The sequence below is a fragment of the Beta vulgaris genome, chromosome 5 (assembly GCF_026745355.1).
Source record: "Beta vulgaris subsp. vulgaris cultivar EL10 chromosome 5, EL10.2, whole genome shotgun sequence".
Classification (NCBI taxonomy): domain Eukaryota; kingdom Viridiplantae; phylum Streptophyta; class Magnoliopsida; order Caryophyllales; family Amaranthaceae; genus Beta; species Beta vulgaris.
In genome coordinates, this window is record NC_079206.1 from 25591768 (window position 1) to 25617667 (window position 25900).

The 25900-nt window shown below is 35.9% G+C and overlaps 1 non-coding gene across 1 annotated transcript; it reads right to left on the minus strand.

Moving 5' to 3' along the window:
• Positions 1 to 24885: 24885 nt before the first annotated feature.
• On the minus strand, positions 24886 to 24992 carry LOC125498151 (small nucleolar RNA R71). The gene has a single exon (XR_007274917.1). It is a non-coding gene; the product is annotated as a small nucleolar RNA R71 (small nucleolar RNA).
• Positions 24993 to 25900: the final 908 nt, after the last annotated feature.

A 25900-nucleotide genomic window follows, 5' to 3' on the forward strand; every position in this document is an offset into this window, starting at 1 on the left:
TTGTTGCTATGGGTAAGGTCGGTAAGTCACCATTACACTCCATTGAAAATGTATTTTTAGTTGAAGGTCTAAAACATAATCTATTAAGCATTTCTCAATTCTGTGACAAAGGAAATACCGTAAAATTTGATAAGGAAAAATGCTTAATCATCAACATTAAAACTAAGAAGGTTATCTTGGAAGGAACAAGGAAAGGGAACACATACATTGTGGATCTAGACCTTGTTCCTCAAATCAATTTAACTTGTCTTAGTGTTATTAAAGATGATTCACTTCTATGGCACAAGCGTCTAGGACATGCTAGCTTTTCATTACTTGAGAAACTTATGCTCCGTTTGGTAGGGCGTAAAATATTTTCAGTGTAAAATAATTTTCATGGAAAACAATTTACAATGGAAAACACAATTCCAAAATTAGTTTTCCGTTGTTTGGTTCGATGTAAAAAAAATGATGAAATGAAAGGAAAATGAAACAGAAAGTAAGGAGGTAGAGAGAGGAGTGTATAAGAGAGAGAAGGAAAATAGTTTTCCCTTCATTTTGAAAGGAAAATGGTTTTCCATCTTTGGAAGAGAAATTTTACCCTAAGGGAAAATGGTTTTACACTCTTTTGCCAACCAAACAATGTAAAACTGAAAATAGAGGAAAACAGTTTTCCGGGAAAACGTTTTACGCCCTACCAAACGGAGCCTTAGATCAAAAGACCTTGTTTTAGGATTACCATCTATAAAATTTCATATTGATCAAGTATGTGATGCATGTGCACGAGGTAAACAAGTAAGATCCTCTTTCAAATCTAAAACGATTGTAAGCACCACTAAACCATTAGAGTTAATTCATATGGACTTATGTGGACCCATGAGAATTCAAAGCAGAAGTGGAAAGAGGTATGTACTTGTGATTGTAGATGACTACTCTAGGTACACTTGGGTTATTTTTCTCTCTAGTAAAGATGAAACTTATGATGAGTTCCTTGTCTTTGCTAAAAGAGTTCAAAACCTAAGTGGACATAAAATAATGCACATTAGATCAGATCATGGCAAGGAATTCGAAAATTATAAATTTGATGACCTAAGCAGAGATAATGGCCTAGATCATAATTTTTCTGCCCCTAGAACACCACAACAAAATGGTGTTGTAGAAAGGAAAAATAGAACTTTGGAGGAAATGTCTAGAACCATGTTAATTGCTAGTGAACTTCCAAGGAACTTTTGGGCTGAAGCTGTTAATACTGCTTGTCACATAATTAATCGTGCCATGATGAGACCTATCATTAATAAAACTCCTTATGAACTTTACTTTGGAAAGAAACCAAACATCACCTATTTTAGAACATTTGGATGCAAATGTTATGTGCATAATAATGGAAAAGATAATCTTGGAAAATTTGATGCAAGGAGTGATGAAGCAACATTTTTAGGATACTCCTCACATAGTAAAGCTTATAGAGTATATAACAAGAGAACTATGTGTGTTGAAGAAAGCATTCATGTAATCTTTGATGAATCTGACAAACATAATCCAAGCATACAGGTTGATGACTATGAGATAGGGTTAGCACAACCTAGTACAAGGAACACAGATTCACAAGAAGAAGAAGAAGTGAAAGAGGAAAGGAACGAGGAATTTGAAAATAATGAATCAATGATGTTCCTGTTCCTCAAGGAGGAGAAGATGCTCCTGTTCCTCTAAATGAAGGAACTGAGTCCACCGAGGCTAACAGAGGAACAACTGAGCAGAGTTCCTCATCTACTCAAGGAACTCATGAGGAACAACATGTTCCTATAAGAGAGTTTCAACCAAAACCTTGGAGATTACAAAAGTCACATCCTGTGGAACTCATAATCAGCGACATATCCAAAGGTACGCAAACTAGATCTCAGTTAAGGAACTTTTGTGCATTTCATGCGTTCCTATCAATGATGGAACCAAGAAATCATGAAGAAGCCTTAACTGACTCTGATTGGATTACTGCAATGCAAGCTGAATTAAATGAGTTTGAAAGAAACAAGGTATGGCATCTAGTTCCTTCATCTAAACAACAAAAAGTAATTGGCTTAAAATGGGTGTTTAGAAACAAACTAGATGAATATGGAACCATTGTAAGAAACAAAGCTAGACTTGTAGTAAAAGGTTATAACAACAAGAAGGAATTGATTATGAAGAAACCTTTGCTCCTGTAGCTAGATTAGAAGCCATTAGAATTTAATTGCATTTGCTGCTTACATGGGATTAAATTATATCAAATGGATGTTAAGTGTGCATTTTTAAATGGCTATCTAAACGAAGATGTATATGTTGAACAACCCCCTGGTTTGAAAATAATAATCTCCCAAATCATGTCTACAAGCTTGATAAAGCTCTTTATGGGTTAAAACAAGCACCTAGATCATGGTATGAGAGATTATCAAAGTTCCTTTTAGAAAACAACTTTAAAAGAGGAAAGGTTGATAAAACCTTGTTCCTAAAATCTAAAGGAACTGATATTTTGCTTGTTCAAATATATGTTGATGACATCATATTCGGAGCTACTAATGAAACATTGTGCAAAGAATTCTCAAGTCTCATGAGCAATGAATTTGAAATGAGTATGATGGGTGAGTTAAATTTCTTTCTTGGACTACAAATCAAACAAACTGAAAAAGGTATAATTGTTCACCAACAAAAATACATAAAGGAACTATTAAAGAAATATGGCCTCGAAAATTCAAAGATAAATCACACTCCTATGGGAACTTCATAGGAACAAGTGTTGATCAAACAAAATATAGAGGAATGATTGGTTCACTTTTGTATCTAACTGCTAGTCGTCCAGACATAGCTTTCAGTGTTGGTTTGTGTGCTAGATTTCAAGCAAATCCAAAGGAGTCTCACCTCACTGCTGTGAAGAGAATTCTTAGATATCTTAAAGGAACAGATGATCTTGGACTCTACTATCCAAGAAGTGATACATTCGAACTAAAAGGATATGCAGATGCAGATTATGCTGGAGATCTTGTAAATAGGAAAAGCACCTCAGGTATGGCACAATTCCTTGGTCATAGTTTAGTTTCTTGGAGTACCAAGAAACAAAACACAGTTGCTTTATCCACTGCTGAAGCAGAATATGTAGCTGCTGCTGCATGTTGCTCTCAAATGCTTTGGATAAAACAACAACTTAGTGACTATGGAATAAACTTTGAATGTGTTCCTATTTATTGTGACAATACAAGTGCTATAGTATATCTAAAGATCCAGTGCATCATTCTAGAGTAAAGCATATACATATTAGACATCACTTTTTAAGAGAAAATGTTGAAAAAGGTTTGATTAAACTTGAGTTTTGTCAAACTGATTATCAGATTGCTGATATCCTAACTAAGCCTTTGCAAAGAGATAGATATGAAAAATTAAGGCTTGAGTTAGGCTTAATAAAAATTAAGTGATTGTTCCTATGTCATTCCCCCATGTTTGAATCAATTTGAGTGACTTTGTGTGCTAAAAATAATTGTGTTTAATTGCCTAAGACCATTGCAAATTGGAATGTTGCAAAACATAAACATGAAGTCAAAGAAATTAAACAACTCACAAATGTCACATAATACTCCCCTTACTGTTCCTAAGGTCAAGAAACATGCATAGTATGAAGGATATTGATATGTAGCATTAGTTGTTCCTATAGCACAAGTTCCTTAGCATTTATTTTCTTTCAAAAATTAAAATTCATAAAAATCCGAAAAATCCGAAAAATCCCAAAAATAAGGGGAACCAGTTTAATTAAATCTTGGTTCTTTTTATCTTTTCGTTTTCTTCCTTTTTATTTTTATTTTTTATTTTTTTTTTTTTTCTTCCCGCGTGTCATAATTACTATTACATGCAAAACTTCCTTCTTCAATTCATCTAAGAAACCGTGTTCCTCTCAAACGCTTCATCTTCACCATACCGAAACCTCATCACACCCTTTGATACTCCATAAAAACCTCCAAACCTTCATCAATCATGGCAAAAACTTCAAGAAACTCACCTTTTCCAACACCAAAAACAACCGACACTTCAAAAATGGAAATTTCTTCATCTCCAACTAAAACCCTTGAAACCGAATAATTCAAGAAAACCCCATAGAGGAACACAATTAGAATCTCCTAGAAGGAGCATGCGAGAGAAAATTGATTGGGGAAGACGATGAAGAAGAAACCCCGGAACAATCTCAGGGGGAAGAAGAAGAAACTGCACCTGTTCCTTCCAAAGGAACTGTTTCTTCGTCTTCCAAGAAAAGGGTGAACGAAGTGAATCTAGGTATGTTTTGGGTTTTTGCGTCGATTTAGAATGGGCTATAAAATGAATTTCTAGAATTAACCTCCATTCTAAAGGAACAAGGCATGGAATTCTTGTTTGAATTCGCCTTTAATAATGCTCTTGTTCCTCTAGCTATGGATGAGTTTGTGCAAATTTTGTTAATACTAATGGAACTTGCACAACTGAGGTTAGAGGAAAGAAAATAAGGTTTAATCAAGCAACTTTAAGCAAAGTATGGGAAGTTCCTTGCAAAGGAACTGATTTGTATTTAAAAGGAAAGGAACTGTTTCCTTTCCGAATTTTCCTCAAGACAAATCTTAGAATATTTTGGAGGAACAGCTGGCCAAAACAAATTAACCATAACCTACTCTCTCCCCTTCACAAAGTGCTGTTTAACTTGGTTTGGAGAGCACTCATTCCTCGAACTGAAAAGAGGAATGAAGTGGGTCTCTTGGATATGTGTTACATGTTTTGCTTGGACCACCACATACAAATTAATTTCCCTTCCCTCTTCATTCAACACTTAACCCACTGCATTGAGAATAATTGTGTTATTGGCTACGGTGCATTGAATGATCTCCCTCTTCATTCAACACTTAACCCACTGCATTGAGAATAATTGTGTTTTTTTTGAGGAACAAACTAAGTAGTGAACTAATGAATTATTTAATTGTATGGTGTCTAAGGTATCAATGCAAGAAACTGGGAGAATACGAAGTCAATGAAGAAGTCAAGAGAGGATTTCAAAGGCTAAGTAAAGAAGTTTCTATGTTGATACTGGAGCAAGCATTGGATCAAGAATAATAGAAGCTAGGCGTTTTATTTTCTAGTTCCAATGTAAAGGAACAAAGAAAGAATAATGGTAAGGAACTGTGGCAGAATATTTGAGAATGAGCATTTGTTCCTTTGTAAGGAACAAACTAAGTGGCACTTAGAAATATGTTAAAGGAACTGAATTAATATAAGGAACTAGACTTAGGCGTGTAATTAGTGTAACGGTTAAAATGATAATGGAGTAAGTCATGCCTAGATTATAGGAAATTAGTTATTTCTAATTTCAAATGATAAAATCAGTTTTAAAAAAGAAAATCTGTTTTGGAAAAGATTTTATTTTTCGGAAAATAAGAAAATAAATATCCGGTTGTTAGAAAGATTTTATTTCAAAGATATTATTTTCTTAAAGATTAGAAATTCAGATTTAAAGATAAAAAGAGTTTATAAAAACTGATTTTCGGACAATGCTCAAGGAACTCCTATTATTTAGGAGTAATGGCTGCATTTTATCCACGTTCATTTATAATTCATGGGATCATGGGACATGATGTAAAACGTATTCCTTAGGGGAAGGAACATCATGGGTAAATGGACTAAAACGTGTACTCTAACATTAATTCCACGTTCTTCATGATTAACACTATAAATATAGAAGTCTAGATAAGTTCCAAATTGTGTCTGACTAAGTAATTAAGTGAGTTTAACTTATTAAGTGTCAGTGCCTTCATTCTCTCATAATAACCATTTGTTCTTCTTGCCTTCTTACTCTAATTCCACTAAGCTTATTTCGATCAATTGTATTTTGGTTTTTGGGGTAAGGGAACTTTGAGTGAAGTTCTGTAAGAGAAAGGCTTTGAGTGAAGCTTGTATGTGTGAGAAAACTTCGAGTGAAGTTGAGAGGAACTGCTGTTAAGGGAACAGTGGTTCAGGAACTTGAGTTTAGGAACTCAAGGTGTGGCTCGAGTTAGAATTAGGTTGTAACAGAGTTGTTTGGCCTAATTAGTGAAAGTGTTGAGTTTAAAACCCTAGTGGTCGAGGTTGTTTCTTCTTGTTGGGCCCAAGAAGTTTTTCCTCGTAAAAATCCCTTGTGTTCCTTTAGCTTGTTTATTCGTTTAAGTTTTAATTTCCGCAAAAAGTTACGTTTATTTCTACACCTACAATTCACCCCCCGTCTTGTAGTGTTCCTAAGGAAATAACATATCTTATATGAGTTTCTTGAACCAACCTATACTGATTATTTTTAGGGTGCTTAAAACATTATTTGGTTATTCTATTGCATAAATATTGACATGAACCGATATTTTGTAGAGACCAGCAATGGGCAACATAATTCCTGACTGTGTTGTACCCGCAACCCTGAACTCAATCTTTGGTTCATTTTGACCATCTATGGATTCATGACGCGGAAATCTACACTAAACAAGTTCCTAATTTGTCCGCACTGATTCCCGATATCCAATTAGGTTTATGATTCTTTCTTTAAAATTATTGGCGACTTCAAAACATTTTCAATACAAAACCTTTATAGTGGGGGTAGTCAAATCTAATACGTGCTCATCCCGCGTAGGTTAAATAAAAAACACGCCTACAGAAGTCGATCATCGATCACTGAGAGATTTAATGGGGAACAACTTACCATTTGGAGGGAAAATTATTATTCGTGGTGATTTCAGACAAGTGTTATTAGTGCTTCGAAACGGGACAAGGCCTCATATGAAAGATGTGTCATTTATCAAGTCCCCTATTTAGAGACACGCCAGTATTTTATAATTGAGAAAAAATAATGAGATCAAGAGATGACAACACATTTGCTACTTGATTGCTCTCAATTGGCAATGGAAATGAACAAATGATAACTGCCAAACCATATGGTCATACTATCAATTGATGATGTCTCGATTGAAATATTGATTGACCAGGTTTTTCCAAAACTAAGTCAGCATGTGGAGTGAGGAAATTGCATTGTATGATTGAAAGGGTCATCATCATACTCCTCAATGAAGATGATGACAAGATAGAGGATAAGGTTGTTGAGAAGTTTTTCAGAGAAGGAAAAACATACTATTCGATTGATTATATTCCCGAAGATGGGAGAAATTTTTATTAGCAACAGTTTTCGAATTCAATTCTAGCTTTGGGATTGCCTCCTCATGCTCACTCTAAAACATGTGTTACTTTTAATGCTTTTGAGAAACATTGATCCTAAAAATGGGCTCTAAAATTAAACACGGTTGCTTTGTCGTTCACTTAAAGACTAGTATTTTGTAGATGCTGAGATTTTAACAGGGCATTCTAGGGGAAGCAAGTATTTTTTTCCCCAAAATTTCGTTGACGAGTGCTGAAGATATAAAATTGCCATTTGAGCTGGTTAGAAAGCAATTTCAATGATGGTTAGTTTCTCCTTGACAATAAACAAGTCTTGGGGGCAAACTATATACCCCATGTTCGCATATACCTACCAGATCATGTATTCATCCACAACCAGCTATATGTGGCATTATTACGGGGAACCTCATAAAAACAACAAAGATTGTGGTAAAAAAAGAAAAAGTACAAGGACATCAAGGGGTTTTACAAAGAACATTGTATATAAAGAACTTTTATTACCTTCTAAATAGTTGTAATCGATGTATACAATCTTGAAATATCACTTTCTAATAATAAGAGCACAATGTAACTGATTGAAAAATAGTCATGTTTCTACCTAATTTATGTACTTTACTCTTATGATGTACTTCATAATAATCTCATGTTCATATCGTTATCGTATAGTCTTCAACTAATTGCATCATTACGGTAATGATATTATTTCGATACCTAACATATTGTAATGTGATGTGGATGTACATATATTATATGTTAGTCATTTCTAAATTATATATATTTCGGTATTTTTACTAACCATCTATCTAAATTAAATTAATATTTTACATAGCTTGAAAGAAGCTAAATTTAATTATGCAATCTGATTGTATTAAGATGCAATGGGATTAGTTTTACATGCTTCACCAACTGAGCCTGCTGAAGGAAACTCTATTAAAAGATATTTAGCACTAATGGATAAAACGTAACTCTATTCTAATTAAATGAGTCATATTTTCATACCATTTCTATATTCATTTAACACAAAATGTTCCCAACACTATTGAATTTCATACTCGCACGTAGACAATTATAAAGTTAACCCTTTGGAATGAATTTGTGCACATACTTGGAGATGAACATCTTAATACTAAAGCTAATTTTTGTCCAATTCTTTCTGCATGTGGTCTTCATGTAAAGAGTGTATGTGGCACACTATTGAACTACATGAATTATCAGGATTTGCATTTTATTTCCGTTTTTGAAAGTGTGATATTAATCTGTGATAGTGGTTTTATGTGTTTCTTAAACATAGGTCGGACATATCTTACACCAGAATTTACTTTAACAAAGTGGATGAATTAACTATTTCCTTATCTTCATGGTATGCGCAAGATAATAATATTCATGTTTATCTAACATTACTATTTTTATTGAATTACTTTATCTTCTAAATTTATGGGTATGAATCCGATAAAATAGTGAAAAAAGGGTTGTTTGGTTTCACTCAACTTCTTTCTCCTTATACAATCATCCATTGATATTTTGAATGCTCCTCGAATCTGATTAGCTACCTTACATGTCGTGAGAAAAGTCAATAATTAAACTCTTACTCTTCATTTTTTAAAATAACATAAACCTATACGCAAATAAATAACTTTGAATCATTTTGCAGGTACGATATTGTTGAGTTATTGCCAATGCATGTCATTTTGAGCATGTGGACAATATCGTATGAAACATGTCGTCGTTGTCTCAAAAAGGTTGACATTTTCCAAGGAGTTCCTAAATATGAATCTTGTGATCTTACGAATGTTGTAGCCATTCCAATATATAATTCTCAATCTCATATAATCTCTATTATCAAACAACCAGTTTTACTTAATTTGATAAATTGATATCTTATATTATTAACATATTGTTAGTTCAACTTACAATATGTGATAGAAGTTGTACTTTAAAAGTCACAATGTTTCATGACCTTGCACAACTCATTTTGAGATGCCCAACTAAGGACATAAAATTAACACTTCAACAGGTTATCATCTATTACAAACTAGCTCGCATTGCATTTAAATACACTGCATAATTTTGAATCCTATATTTCCCCTTTGGAGAATTGTGTTTATGTAAAATGATATTTTCAAAACTTGGATACAAATCCTTCTCTTGGATTATACGTCCACTGATACAAGAGTTCAATCCACATCATTCTTATATTGTTACCTATGTGTTGCAGGTCGACTGGGCTGAAGAGTGCAAGTGGTTAACTAACCAAGCACCTATTGAAACACTAGAGATTTCATTTACTTTCTTTGTTATTATATTGTTACATTATAAATATTTTTTCACTTAGATAAACTTTATAAATCTATAAATTAATACCAAGTGTAATTACGCAACTAATTTAATTCCAATATATATTTTACACGCATTGCGTGCATATAAGGCTAGTTGTAAGTAACACAACACAATAGCACAAGGCAGACTGAGTTTACGACTATATATAATTTTTTTCATTCAATTGACTTGATTTCATCAAATGTTCTATTTGAAGAAGTTTGATATACGTATAAACGGATAAAACTTGGAGTACTTAATGGTTAGTTTACCCACTACTAACATACATATAGTACATGGCAAAATCTAACATACCATTGACAATTAGTCCCTAGTCCCTCCAACCTCTAAAAAATCCCCAATTTTCCTTTTTATATTTGCTAATGCACATTCGCTATTATTAATATCTTGAATTATATATTAATAGAATTATTAAATTTTGCTTTTCTCAATATACTCATTGATGAAACAAATTAAAGAAGATCATCATAACCATATTTTTTCTTATATATAAAAAAAATTAATATTCTATTTACTTATAAATAATGTCAAGTTTAGGAATGAGAAACTTTTTAAGGAGATAGATAGTGTATTTCATAATGATCTATTAAGAAGCGAATAATATACCGGCTGAATAGATGTAATTATATCCCATAGAGATATTTAGACATGCTCCATATATATCCATCCTTTTGGGGACTCCCCTTACCTGAATTAAAACTAGAGTATTATTCAACAGCGGGAAAAAAATTGAAAAAAGCAGGAACGACAAAGGAGAAGCAGCTGGTCCAGATCCAGGCTGTTGTTAATTGTGACTTACTTACATGATTAATGCTTATCTCTTGAAAAAAGATTTCAAAGGTTATTTATTTATGAGTTATGATAAAGAAAAGGTGATGAGGGCAACATTCCTCAGACACGTGTAGATTATAGAACGGCAAGAGCACACGTCAACGTGATTGTTAGATATAAGTAGACCCCTTGAAAATCAATTGCTTGCAACTCATGCTTCCACGTGGACTTTATGATCACGCATTTGGCATGTGCTCCCTATCTTCTAAATTTCATGGGTTGTCGTAATACTACTATTAGTAAGTCTTTGGTAGTCCTCACGTGCCCAACAACCATGTCGAATCCTTCTTTCTTTCTTTTATGTCAACTAATAAATTTTTATATGACCAAACAATGACTAATGCTTTTTAAAAAGGTGCCATGTTAGAAATCAATGTCCAAATTAAGCTTTCTCCTTCAGGATCATGTTAAGAGTTGTTCTTTTGTCATTAATTTCAACTTTTAATCCGTGTAAAGTTACTTTTTTGGAACTTCTAATTCTCAATGTTAGACTTAGATTTACATATTATGGAGAGGAGAATAATAGATAGATTTTTTTGGGGGGCTTGTTTGTTAAGGATTTTGTATAATATATAAAACTAAAGATAACAATTTTTTTGACAATATATATAGTTTGTGTTTATGCTAAAATTTGCCTCTTACGACAGAATTGAAGTTAGGGACGATTTAACCAGATTATGAATGTGATAATGCAAGGAATGAATGCAAAGGGGATTCAAGGGACGAACACACAGAAATGGTGACGCGGAAAACCCCAATAAAGGTGGGTAAAAACCATGGGTGGAGATGGTTCCACCAATCTACTATTAGTGATTGTCGTTTCAGATAAGTGAAAATCGTTACAGCTTAAATTTTGATCTAAGTACAAATGTAGAATGTAAATGAGAATAATAATCAATAGCTCTTTCTCTTGTATGCTTTTTGTATCAAATATGTCGTATGTTTCTCTTTGGCTTTTTCTGCTTAAATACCCTATTATTCCACTAAGAGTTTACAACGGTAATTCTTCCTTGATTATAGCTAGGAGATTCTCCTTGCCAAGCTCAACAAACAAAATCCGCTTCCTTACTTCGTGCAACTGATTTCCCTTAACGGCTTTGCTAGCTGAATTATGGCAGGGTCATGACCCTCCTTTCTCGCACAATTGGTTACTAAGTTAATTGACTCGATCTTCGCGCCTCTCTGTCGCGCCTTAGTGTCAAAATCGCTGTGTCATTGCGTCAATGTCATCCGGTAAAAATCAGTCATAACAGTTTGTTGATAGAATGATAGTTCAATTAAACGTAACAACGAAAGTAAGACCTACACCTATTGTAGTAACAAAAATCAATACTCACATGATCATGATTACCAAAAACTATGCAAGCTTTACGTCACTCCAAAAAACCATTGCAATTTATCGCATATCATCGTGTACACCTATTACTACTGCAACACTAGAAGTTACATGCAAGGTTATCTGATACATTGTTTAAAAACTATAAGTTTTCAGGTTTAATGGTTACTCGTTTTTTTTTTTTTTTCTTCTTATTTGGAATTATGTACTAGTTAAAATTTGAGAGTCTTCTAAATTTTTTCAATATATATTAAAAAATATAGTCATGTGATCTTGTTTGATTCGTCTTAATGAGTATTTATTAATATTTACTCGTTGTAATTTTTACTACTATGTAATTACAAGATATTTAAAGTCAAAAAAGTGCATTAGCAAACTTGCATAATTAAATTAGGAAGAAGAAAAAAATAGAGGAAGTACTTATCATTGCCTTAATTCATCAAAGGTAGTTTGACACCATTAAGGATCTTTAGATACTTGCTTACTTAACTTTGGCTCAAACTTCAAGTATGTAACAGGGTTGACTAACTAAAAGTAAATCTAACGACTAGTGGCGGAATTTCATGGGATCGTGGGAGCCCTGGTCCCGATCAACTTCTAAATTTTCCTAGAAATAAAGTTGACAATGTAAATTTCATAAATAGAATAGGTTAATTTTTATATTTCACCTCTTTTAAAAATGCAAATTATAATTTTGGCCCTCTAAAATATATTTTTGGTTCCGCCTGTCTAATGACACATCTAGCATTATACGGAGTTTGGTATCACAGCTCACAATAATGGATTGAGGCTCTAGACGTGGTGTTGACAAGACCATAATATGAAAATTATGCTCATGAAATGAAATTTGCCAACTGATAAAATCACATAACAACAAAAAAAGATCTAAATATAGGTAGCCTTTGTAATTTGACTTTTTCAATTACCAAAACTTACGACAATTAACACGATGAGTACATAGTACATACATACACTATATAGTGCATGGTTTTTTTAGCTTCACTCAAACAACTTAATTTATACGAAGCAAACTTTGGCCTAACGGTAAAAACTTAGTTTCATGATTTTAAGGTCATGGGATCAATCCCATTAAGGGCTATTTGGGTTGAGGTTTCCCTTACCATATCCCCGCCTCCTTCCAAGAAGTCTGACCTGCAAATCTAGCTGGTTATACCTGTACGAAATGTCAGTTCAGTAAGGTCCTTCATATTATTAGAAAAACAACTTAATTTATATGATTAGATCATTTCCCTTTGAGGCAATGAAATGAAATACCACTAGATTACCCAAAAAAAAAAAAACATTGATTAGATCAAAATTGAGGAATTTAGTAATTTTGCTCCATTACCCTCCTGTCAACGTGTCCTTTCTAGTGCATTAAAGAAATTTTAAGATTCACCAAAAAAAAAAAAATTATAAGAAAATTGCCAGCATTGTGTTAGTTTACATTTTGTATTTTTTTGGCTATCTAGCAGAATTGTGTTAAAATTCCAAAAAAGGGGGTCTATTTTAGAACTCTTATCTACCAGCTGTGTTCTTATGTCCTATGTGATCCAATGTCAACCGTGTAAGAAAATAACAGCATGATCCAAGTCACAAAGATTTTGTAAATAAAGGCCAACACTGTCGAAAAGGCTACTAGTGTCCTTCCGGTAAAGGCTTCTTAAATGTGGTGCTTAAGAAAGATTGGTTTGTTGGTAGGACTTGAAAAAATTGACCCAATTCGACATTTCGATCCGAACCTACTCGAAAATAAGCGGGTTAGGGTTTGAATTTTTGACTCATTTAATTAAATGAGTTGACACAATTAACCCGTTTTTTCTTTTTTTTTTTTTTTTTTTTGAGGGGAAAGAGTTATTGCATTAATTTAGGGACAACGTGTCCATAAGTACATAAGGAGATACAACACTAGGACAATGATTGACCCAGCATTCCTCATAACCAAAAGGCACTACTCTGGCAAGATGGCGGGTAACATAATTACCACCTCTTTTAACATGAGAAAAGTTAACGGAAAGGAAATCAGAACAAAAAAAAATAATGTCCCCAAGTATAGCATCCAAATCTGAATAGTAGATAGCCGCTTTGGAGAGTCGAGAGATAATGACTTGCGAATCACATTCAATGATGATCCTTGACAATTCTTTCTTTTTAGCCCAGCATACGACCATATGGATGGCTTTTGCCTCTGCTACATCAGGTGGCCAACAAGCTCTCATGCGTCGAACAACCGAAAAAAACACCTTACCTTCCTTATCCCTCGCCCCTGCACTCAAACCGAAAAAAACACCTTACCTTCAAAGCTGCATCCGTATTAATTTTCACCAATTCGTCGGGTGGACTACACCAGTGATTTGGACTCGGCGGATGTGGACTACCCGTGCCAGCATAGATACGCTGAGTATAGGAGTTAAATTCCTCAACTTGGCGAAAGATGCGTTGGGAAAGAACCTTCAGAGGCACACAATTGTTCTCAAACACAAACCGGTTTCGCTTGAACCATACATTCCACACAATGTAACAACCCCATTGAACAAGCTTCGAGTCCAGCTGACTCCACTTCAAGAATAGATCAAGAAACTCCATATCCTCGCCCACTTCGATCATTGCTTCACAACCACAATCAATCCATATTCTTCGAATTCTTTCGCACCCCATAAGAACATGATACCAAGTCTCGTCGCAATTTGGGCACCAAGGGCAACGTGCATCCTCGATGATGTGCCGCCTCTTTAAAGCTGCACGCACAGGGAGCGTGTTTGTACAGGCACGCCACAAAAAATTTCGGGCCTTAGGAGACACTTCCATCTTCCACAGTTCAACCCATGCTCCATGATAGTCATCTAGGTTTCCCCCTTTACTGAGCATGTAAGCAATTTTAACCGTATAACTTCCATCGTTCGAATAAGTCCACATATATTCATCATTCCCACCACGAGCACTAAGAGGAATAGCAAGGATACATCTCCTATCCCTCTCACTAGAATGAAGATCAAGCAAATCCGTGCGTCACTCCCTTTTCTCCACATCGATCAAATCACCCACGACTCTTAACTCTTCAACTTCCACACTCTCGATGAATCGCCCTTCTTCATCCCCACTCCATATGTCAATACTCCGTCCATTCCCCACTCTGTGCATAATACCTTCTTTGACTAAACTCTTAGCACCCCAAATGCTCCGCCAGGAATAGCTATTCGAGTGCCCTAAACATGCATTAAGAATGTCAGTATTAGGGTAGTATTTTGCTTTCATAACACGACTAAGAAGGGAATTTTTATAATGTAGGAGTCTCCAAACTTGTCGTCCTAACAAAGCATCATTAAAAACGGCAAGATCTTTGAAACCCATTCCCCCCATACATTTCGGTTTACACAACTTATCCCAACTCAACCAATGCATACCTCGAGATTCCCCTTTACCACCCCACCAAAATCGTGCCATAGCTGAACTTATCTCTTGAATAATTGATGCAGGGAACTTATAGACTCCCATCAGATAGGTAGAGATTGCCTGGATAACTGCTTTGATCAGAACCTCCTTGCCTGCTCGTGACAAAAGTTTCTCCTCCCACCCCCTTAATTTCTTCCACACTCGATCCAGGATGCTTCTAAACATAATCTTCTTCGTACCACTACTAACAGTAGGGATACCTAAGTACTTGTGATGAGATACAACTTGCTTCATTTGGATCAGATTAATCAGCTCCTCTTTTCGCTCTCTACAAACTCCTCTACTAAAAGACACCTCCGACTTTTCATAGTTAATTTTCTGCCCGGATGCTTTTTCATATTGGTTGAGAATTTCAACTATTGTCAAGCATTCCTGTCGGGTGGCTCTTGTAAAAAGTAAGCTGTCATCTGCGAAAAAAAGGTGAGAGATCTCTAGGCCATTTCTGCTAGCTTTTACACCATGAATAATTCGGGCTTCGACCTTTTTTCTGTAACATCTGTTAAAAAGCATCAGCTACTAAGATAAACAAGAAGGGAGAGAGAGGATCTCCCTGTCTCAACCCCCTAGTAGGAGAAACTTGTCCACACACCCTTCCATTGATCAGGAAAGAGTAAGAAACTGTTGTGACACATTGCATCACCAGGTTCACCCATCTACCATCGAAGCCCATAGTAAGAAGTAGTTTCATCAAAAAACCCCATTCCACACGATCGTAGGCCTTACTCATATCAAGCTTCATAGCCATAATACCCGTTCTGCTTTTATTGCATTGCTTTATAGAGTGAAAATTTTCCAGGGCTATAAGAGAATTATCAGTAATCATCCTCTCAGGAACAAAGGCACTCTGATTCTCCGTTACAATAGCAGGGAGAATATTTTTAAGTCTAATTACAATAGCTTTAGCAGTAATTTTATATAAAACATTACAAAGACTTATAGGCCTAAATTCAGCAACAATAGTAGGAGATTTAACTTTAGGAATAAGAGCAATATTAGTACAATTAACATCATCAGGGAAGGAAGAACCATGTAAAATATTGCTCACAAATTCAAATACCTCATCTCAAATAATATGCCAGAATCTTTGATAGAAAATTGCATGCATTCTGTCTTGTCCATGAGCTTTACAAGGATGCATTTGATTTAATGCCGAAAAAATCTCATCCTTGGTATATAGGCGCAGTAAGGCGTCATTATAACCCGCAGAAATAGAAGAATTAACATTTTGCAGAACCTCCTCATATTGTTCGGCAGAAGGGTTATCTGATGTGAAATTTTTTTGGAAATACTTTCCAACTTCTTTTTCAATCATCTCCGGTTCGGTTTGCCATTTACAATCAACATCAAAAACACCTTTGATAAAGTTGTGTTGCTTCCTTTGGGAAGCCTTATGGTGGAAATATTTTGTATTGCGGTCACCATCTTTTATTTCCGCCACTCGCGATCTAATGTACCGATGGGCTTCAAGCTTGGCATTAAGATTATCAAGTTGTGTTTCCAAATTAATACAGTTATCACAACTCATAGGAGAAATCGGAGCCATCTACGCCACATGAAGCGCTTTTTCCACCTTTTCGATTTGCTGAAGCAAATTACCGTACCCTTCCTTACTCCAAACCAGCAAATCACGACCCACTGCAGCAAGACGAGTCTGAATCGGCCGACCTCTAGCCTCCTCCCACGCGTTCCGAACCACCGCCTCACATCTCTCATCAAGCAACCATCCCATCTCGAATCTAAGATTCCTCCCTCCTCCTCTTCTACTTGAGCGAGGATTAGAAGCTCCCCTAAGAATAATAGCATTGTGATCCGACTTATAACGAACAATGTGTTTCGTGAATGCCCCTGGAAATTTGCTGAGCCAGCCCCAAGTAACTAGGTAATGATCAAGCCGCTCCCTCACTCTTGTCTCAGGACTATTACCTCTTTCCAGAGTGTACCATTGCCCCACAACCCTTAGATCACCAAGACCACACTCCTCCACCACATTCCGAAAGCCAACCACCTCCCTCCTCTCTCTATTAGCACCCCCTTCCTTTTCACCATAGTCAAGAATCACATTGAAGTCACCACCCATAATAGTAGGGAGCTCAGAATCACCACAGAGAGAGCTCATAAGAGCCCAAATTTTATGTTTATTATCCTCCTCCGGCCACCCGTAGATACCAACGAACCTCCACTTCATCTCATCCTTACTAACCACTTCACCACAAATATGATTTTGCGAATAAGAAGTCAAAGAAAAAGATACAGTAGCATTATTCCACATCAAACACAGACCCCTACCAAACCAATACTCGAAACTCCTATAGCATTAGTAAATCCAATCTTTTCTTTTAATGACTCAGCAACAACCTTTTTTATTTTCGTTTCCGATAAAAAGAGAATATCGGGAGCAAGAGATGTGAACCACCTCCTCAATTGACGAACTGTCCAGGGGTTGCCCAGGCCCTGACAGTTCCAGCACATAATATTCATAATGCCCGGGGGGGGGGGTTGGGTCACACCAACCTCCGCCTCGACAATGGCCATACCACTGTCAGGATCATAAACCAAGACAACTTTTGTTTTTTCATGTTCGGATTTTCATCAGTCATTTCATCATTAACTATCATAGAGTCGGGAAATTTGCGCTTATAACCAAGTGAGTTATTATCAACAAGAATATTATCACTACTAGTAGAGTCGTTAATTTCCATAGGCACAACTCTTGCTTTTATTTTTTGGTTTCTAGACTTAGGAGGGGCAGCCTTAGAACTAGAGTTAAAAACAAAAGTATGACTTTTATCAGTGGCATTAGCATTTAAAAAACCTGGCTGCATGTGCTCATCCACGTCCTTTGCATGAACTGCTGCCTCGGTCTGCACTATAACACCCTCGACGGGAACCTACAGCTGGTCCTCCCCCAACCTCACCCGCATCCCCTTCTCATCATCAACAAACACTCGTGCCTCCTTCACCACGTCTACAACCTCCTTTGGGCTGCCAAATTCAAGACTACGAGCACTGCCGAGGAAGAGCTTCAACTCCTCCTCCATTTTTTGACGACCACGTCGCGGTGACGTGCGAAACCAAGATCCCCATTGTCTCTCAGTTACCTTACCATCTTCATGATTCTTTAAATATCCCCGCTCTATATGTCCGATTAAACCGCATACATAACAAAAGGTGGGCAACCTTTCATACTTAATCTTTACCATTGCCGATCCTCCATTCTTCAATGAAACCCGTTGAATGCGACGCAAAGGCTGAGATACATCCAGCAAAACTCGTACCCTAGCCGACTTGTCCCACCGAATGCCATCCGAGTCAATCTCCATGACATCTCCCAAACTGGCTCCTATGAGTTTCACATGTTTATCGGACATGTATGCCATGGGCAGATTGTAAAACCGAGCCCAAAAAGGGCAAAAATTTCAGCGTGATATCTGAAGGTTGTGCATCACCTTCTATCTCATTCAGAAGCACAAGATTCTGATCAAAAGTCCATGGACGCCCTGCCATGACCTTTGTCTTATCATGCCGACATGCAAACTGGACCACGAAGAGGCCATTCTCGATAGGTCTGAACAAGGCACCATTGGTTATCGCCCATATCTGGTTTAGCGTTCGCTTTAGGGCATCGAAATTATACGAACACAACGTTAACACCTTCCCCACCAAAGATAAATCAAGATCGTGATTAACATCGTCTTCCGCATCATCCTCGAAAGCTATGGAATTATTTTCTAACTCTGTTATCTTGAAATTTGAGACTTTTGACAAGATTTCTTCCGCCATAATGACAAGCTTCAATCCCAAGATGGGATGAAAACAATCGAAAAATTGAGATAAAAGAATGGAAAACTAGTACTGACACTCAAACCCTAGTTTCGCCTAGAAAGAGACTATTAAAATATTTTCTATTTTTTTTTAATTAAACAGGTTAGGTTGAGGTTGACGTTTGGAACCTAAAAATTACATGCTTTGACCTGATTAAGTTAAACATATAAAAATTCTCGAAGTAATATATTGATAAATCTAAAATTTGGTTAAAATATAGTACAATATCTCCAAAATATGTCATAATTATTCCAAGAAACTCTAAACATGCATACTTTTAGTAGTGAACTTTCTCATTCTGTTTTTTAAGAAAATAATTATTTTTCAATATAATGTATTAAATGGGTTATACGGGTAACCCGTTTATTAAATAGTTCGGGTGAGTTTTTCAACCTGTTTATTAGATGGGTTATGTTTGGGTTAAGGGACTTTTGACCCATTTATTATCGACCCGAACACAAACCCAACCCAACCCGATCTGATTGACAGTATTATTTGTTGGTAATTTACTTTTATCAAACAAATCACTCTAAACTTGCATCGTGAATATAATAGATATCATAATATTAAAAAGCAATGTAAAATAATCATAATTTTTTTCCCTATAACTTTTAGTTTTTCTATCCGCAAACTCTTGGACTTATGTTTCTCTCAGAATAATTTATGACTCTTTTTGGATTTCCATGTTTCTAATGAATTATATCTAAAACTTATTTTAAAAGCTCATAATAGTTATGAATTGACTCTCCCTTCCTAGTTTATTCAATACTGCCTTGGTTTTATTCCGTAGAGAATTCGCAAAACTTCATTTTCATCGAGAATTGCATAGAATTTTCCGTGTTTCCACCACTTTGATTTACACATTATCATTTTTAGTCTGTTTCTTTTTCATGTACATATTGTTACTTTTTTTTATTAATTTATAACATGTCGTATCTACTTTCTCCTCTTTTTTCATCCAAGTCATCCGTTGTTTAATATTGTAACCCACTTTTCAATTTTTCTCTCTACCTTTTCAGTTTTTCATTCATACTTTTGTCCCTCATTCTTGTTTTCTCTCAAAATAAAGTGAGTAAACTAAAAAGATCGAGAGAATATAATCATACAAATTTGCCATTGTTTTGATTAATATTATACTCATATTCCTACTATAATTTTAGTACTTTTACTCTTGTCGTAAAGGTCAATTTGCGTCGCCCCATTTGCGTCGCACATACACGAAAACGACGCACAAATACTATTTGTGTCGCATGCAACATTGAATCGACGCACAAGACGAATGATTTGCGTCGTATGTAACTAACGTGCGATGCAAATCATCTATGTGCGTCGCATGAAGCCCTCAGTGCGACGCACATAACAAAGTAATCTGCGTCGCACTTTATTTCAAGTGCGTTGCATAAAGTAATCTGCGTCGGACCCCTTGGCCCATCCGACGCAGATCAGCCCAAAATCCCCAACCCCTTGCGCGCGATTCTTAAACCCGGCCCTTCTCTCAAACCCTAAAACACTTCTCCCTCGCGTCTCTCTCCTCACCCTCACCCTCAAACTCTCTCTCTCAGATCCTACTCCTCTCTCTCTCTCACTACTCCTCTCTCTCTCTCTCAGATCTCCTCCTCTCTCTTTACAATCAACGAAGTGCGTGGTTTCCGGCGAAGAGATTGATTGAGAATCAGTGCATACGTTCCTAGAAAGAGTAAAACGAGGCGAGAAATCTTGATTGAGAATCGCCGACGACGACGAAGAACTGCAGATTATCCTCTCACTCTCTCTCTAAGGGCGAACAACCTTCAAGCTCTTTCTCTCCGGCGAACAACGACGAAGAACAACCCTCAAGCTCTCTCTCTCTCCAGCGAACAACGACGAAGAACAACCCTCATACTCTCTCTCTACAATTTCAGACGAAGAACAGGTTCGTTTTTTTAGATCTATAATTTCGTGGTTTCATTTTTTCATTGTTTAAAATCTAACTTTTTTCATTGTTTAAATCTACAATTTCGTTGTTTCATTTTTTCATGTTTTCAGATCTACAATTTTTTCCTTTCGTTTTTTTTCATTTTTACGTTGTTTAGATCTAATTTTTTCATTGTTTTCGAGTTTTGTACATCTGAAATTATGTTCTTCTGTTTTTTTACTTTTTATATCTGATTTTTTATTGTTTTTTTTTTTCTTATTTTCATTTGCAGATCTATTTTTGGTTTATCTGGAAGTTCTCTTCGTCTGAAATGGAAGGAAATTGAAGAAACGTTCGTTTTGTTTCGACTTCGCATCTCTCTACTCTAAATCTCGTTGTGTTAATATATGACTTTTTCATTGTTCGAGTTGTAAATTATTGAATTTTTGTGCTTTATTGTTTTGTGTTGGAGGTGTAAATTATGAATTTTGTTGGTTTATTCTGTTGTGTTCAATTTGCTTCTTCTACTATTCAAGAATCTCTCTTTGTTTTTCTTCGAATGTTGAGTATTTCCTAGTTCTGATTTTTTTTTTATTAAAATAGGAATGTGCGTCGCACATTGTGTAGGGTGCGACCCACCGTAAGTTTTTTTTTTATAAAAATCTGCTATCTGCGTCGCACCGTATACGAGTGCGACGCAAATAGCTGTACCATCTGCGTCGTTTCCGCATACGACGCAGATCATTTCTGAGTCATTTGCGTCGAGGGCTTTGGCGTCGCACCAAAGTCCGACGCAAATAGGCGCCTCACATCCGACGCAAATTGCCTTTTCTGTACTAGTGTCATGAATAAACCTCCTTTCCTCATGAACAACTTTTTGAACATTCAAAGTTCATAAAGACCAATCAACCTTTCCTTGTAAAAATAATTTAATTTTCCAAAAAGGATAACAAAACTTCTATATAAAATAATTGATAAAATCATTCCTCCTTTTCACTTTCAAGAGTGAATAATAAAACATTGTAACCATTTTAAACCAAATGTCTAAACCAATCCAACCAATAAAATCAATAAACAACATTATCATATAAACCACATTTTAAAAGATCTAGCTACATAACGTATCTTGATCTTGCACAAAACTATACTAGTATCTTCACTTATACTTGAACTTTCTCATAACCAACCAATAAGCAATTTACCACATGAACTTAATCATAAATTTAAACATGAATGACGACCTATCATGAGTATAATATTTTTGAGTAAGAAATATGAAAATATTTTTCTTAAACCAAAGAAAATTGAAACTTGAATAAGAAATATAAAACTAGAATAGATAGGAAGAGAAAGAAGAACTTTGAAGTAAGAGATTATGGATTCTTCAAAGTTTTTGTGTGGAAAAGATGGCTTAAGGTATGGAGTATTTATAGGAGTAGAATAGGTAATACTTAATTTCAAAAATTAAATAGTTTGTAACCTTCACCATAAATTAGGGGATCAAACCAAGCTTTGTAACCTCCATCATAAATTTGGAAGTTATAAGAAAACAAAACTCCCTCCAATCAACCATGAAATCCCGTAGGAATAAATGGCCCAAAAAAAAAAATTTTTTTTTTTTTTGGTTTTCTTAAATTTTTTGACTAGGATTTAATACCAAAAGCTTGACAAATCCAATTTTGGTGCCATACTCCCGCCAAAATAATTGAAAATCAATGAAAATAATAAAATACCCTTTGCTTAATAATATTTATTTTAGAAAATGAATATAAAATAAATTTTTAATTATTTAAATAAATATTAAAAATATGGGGTATTACAAAATCTGCCGAGTCCAAATCAATGGTGCAGTCTGCCTGACGAGTTGGTGAAAATTAATACGAATGCAACTTTGAATGAGGAAGGGTGGGTCGGTTTGACTGCAGTGGCGGGGGACAAGGAAGGTAAGGTGTTGTTTTCGGTCGTTGTGCAATGATATGTCACATTTATATATAGTTTTTAGATGTATTATGATTGTATTTATAACTCCTTTTAGATCATTTAGGTGCATAATAGCATGAATTACGTAAGTTGTGCTCTACTACTCACCGTTTGCGTGTTTCGATGATTTTCAGGTTATTTTGATACAAATTGATTATGATTATCTAAGATCAAGCATGTTAATCATTGAAGATGAAGATAACTTGCACAAGGATCACAATGCATCCGTTTGGGACAATTTCGAGTTAGAATGAAGCAAAGAGTTAGTGAAAGAAGTGCCAAAACTGACACCTATTCACTATTTTAATCATAACTTTTGATAAAAATTGATAATCAAGAAATTCTAGTTGGGTCGGAAGCTAGACTTCACGGGATTTCTAATGATAGGTGACACACCCCGATCGAACTTCTAGTTTGAGAGATACAGCCTCCACAAGTTGACGCGAAATAGCAATTTCGCCGCCTGATCGACCAGGCGGTTTCTCCCGACTGGGCGAAATGAAATTTTCATCATAATTCAAGGCATGTTAGCCCGGTAAACCGGTCTATAAAAAGGCCAAAAGTGCTTATGCGCCCAACCGGGCGAATTTTCCTTTTTGTCGTAGAAAACCGGGCGGATTTCGCCTGGTCGACCGGGCGGTTTTTCGGGACGGTTAATTTTGCGTTTTTAGGTTCAAACACTTAGTTTCTCTCTCTAGCTTTGTATTAACTCTTGATATTGAAGATTATAGAGATTGTTGATTCCGTTTTCCTTGTTCTTCAATCATTCGATATTCTCTTCACTTTGTTTAATTTAATGAATTTTTCTACTTGCATTGTGTTTATTGAGTTTATTATTATCATGAGTGAGTAGTCTTTTTCTAGGGCTCAGAGAGGGAAGCCATGTTTATACCTTTTTTATTATAGTTTAGAGTTCTTCGATATTTGGATTGAATTAGAATAGTTCCTATTGATTTGTTATGCTTGTTTAATTCATGTAATTGCGCAATATCATGAGTTATGTTTAGCTAATAAGAGTTAAAATCAAAAGATCGTATTCATTAGAGGCTTGTTACAATAGATAGGTTTGATTATGTTGAGCGACAGTACTGACATATGTTAATCTAAGAGTTGTGATTCCCCGACCGTAGGATTAACGAAATACTCTAATTATTTGAACCTCAATCCAAGTATTGTTGAACTATATTGTAGTGATTAAATTGGTATAAGCATGGTGGACCGATCGATTGCCCTAGGTCTTTAATTATTTGATAGCTTTCATCTTTTTGTGTTCTAGTTTATTCTAGTTGAGTTATTAATTCTTCAATCAATTTCCTCTCTTGATGTAGTTAAATAATTGAGCATAATAAATCTATAGAACTCCTCTCCATGTGGATCGACCAGTACTTGCCAGTTTCTGCTAAACAGACACCGTGCAATTGGGTATATTTTAAAATCCATCAAGTTTTTGGCGCCGTTGCCGGGGAGACGGCTAATTTCTATAGCTTTTTGATTGATTATTTGAATTATTTATGTTGTCTCATCGAAATTTCAATTGAGGCAATCTCACTGCACATTTTTATTCGTTTCTTTTATGCCCAGTTTTAAAAGAACAGGTACTCCAGTTCCAACTGATCTTGATCTTGAGAAAACCATCCGGCAACTCAAGAAGCAACAAAAGAAGAAGAAGCAGTCTGCTAATCAGGGAAAATCCACGGAAGAACCAATAAAATCAATCATGTCTCGGAAGTCATTGAAGTCTTATGGGGTACCTTCTTCTCGCAATGTTCCCACAGGCCCTACTATGCCTGACATATAGGCAACCAACTTCGAGATCAAGCATGCCCTCATTTATATGATCCAACAGAACCAATTTGGCGGGAATCCATCTGAGGACCCTGCAAATCATTTACAACTGTTTCAACAATTATGTCGTACCGTTAAGCATCAAGGGGTCACTCCTAATCAATTGAAGGTCATGGTATTTGAGTTTTCGTTGAAAGACAAAGCTCAAAAATGGTTGAATGATGTTACATCAACTGAATGAAGTGCTATTTCTGAAGCATTCCTCAAAGAGTATTATCCTCCTACCAAGACTGCAGAAATAAGACATAAATTTGCTACCTTTCAACAACAACCCGATGAAACACTGAAGGAAGCATGGAATAGGTTCAAGGACCTGCAGAGAGAATGCCCACACCACAATCTTGACAAGTGGTTCATCACTTAAGCATTCTACAATGGTCTACAACCCTATATCAAGAGTACAATTGATTCATCTGTAGGGGTGTCTTCCTAGATAAGGAGGTGGATGAAGGGTATAATTTTCTGGCCAACTTAACAGCAAATGATCATAATTCCTCCAGGACTATTACAAAGAAAAAGTTGGATGCTGATGCATATGCCTTATTGTCTTCACAAGTAGCCCAGTTGAGCATGAAGATGGATTCACTTACATCATCACAATATAATACTCCTCCTATGAGTATTAATGGATGTCTTCCATGGCTCCTATTACCTCTTCTTACTGTGAGGCGTGTGGTGTTAAAGGCCACTTTCGTCATGATTGTTGCTAAAATCAACCTGACCCGAATCAGATGGAGCATGCAAATGCTTTTCAGTAGAGACCTCCACACAGCCCATATTCTAACACATTCAACCCAGGTTGGAGGGATCACCCCAATTTTTCTTACAAAAACAACAATGTTCAGAATCCTCAACCTCCACCACAATATTCCTACCAACCACCTCATCAAAACCCACCACAACATGCTACTAGACAACAATATTACCAAGGGGCTTCTCAGAACCCCCCCTCCCAGTTTCAATAGGCCTTCACACCAAGGCTATCAGCAACAAGTTTCTCAGAATGCATGCTTTCAAGAGCCTACCATGTCTAATCTGATGAAGATGATGAATTTTATGCAAAAGAGTCATGAAGAGAGCATCAAGGAGTTAAAGAGCACTACCAAACACTTGGAAACTTAACTTGCTCAGGTGGCCGGAAATAACGCAAAGAGGCAACTAGGTCATCTGCCGGGGCAACCCATTCCCAAGGAGACCGTCAATGCTGTTACACTTCATAGCTGCACTATTTATGATGCTCCTCCCATGCC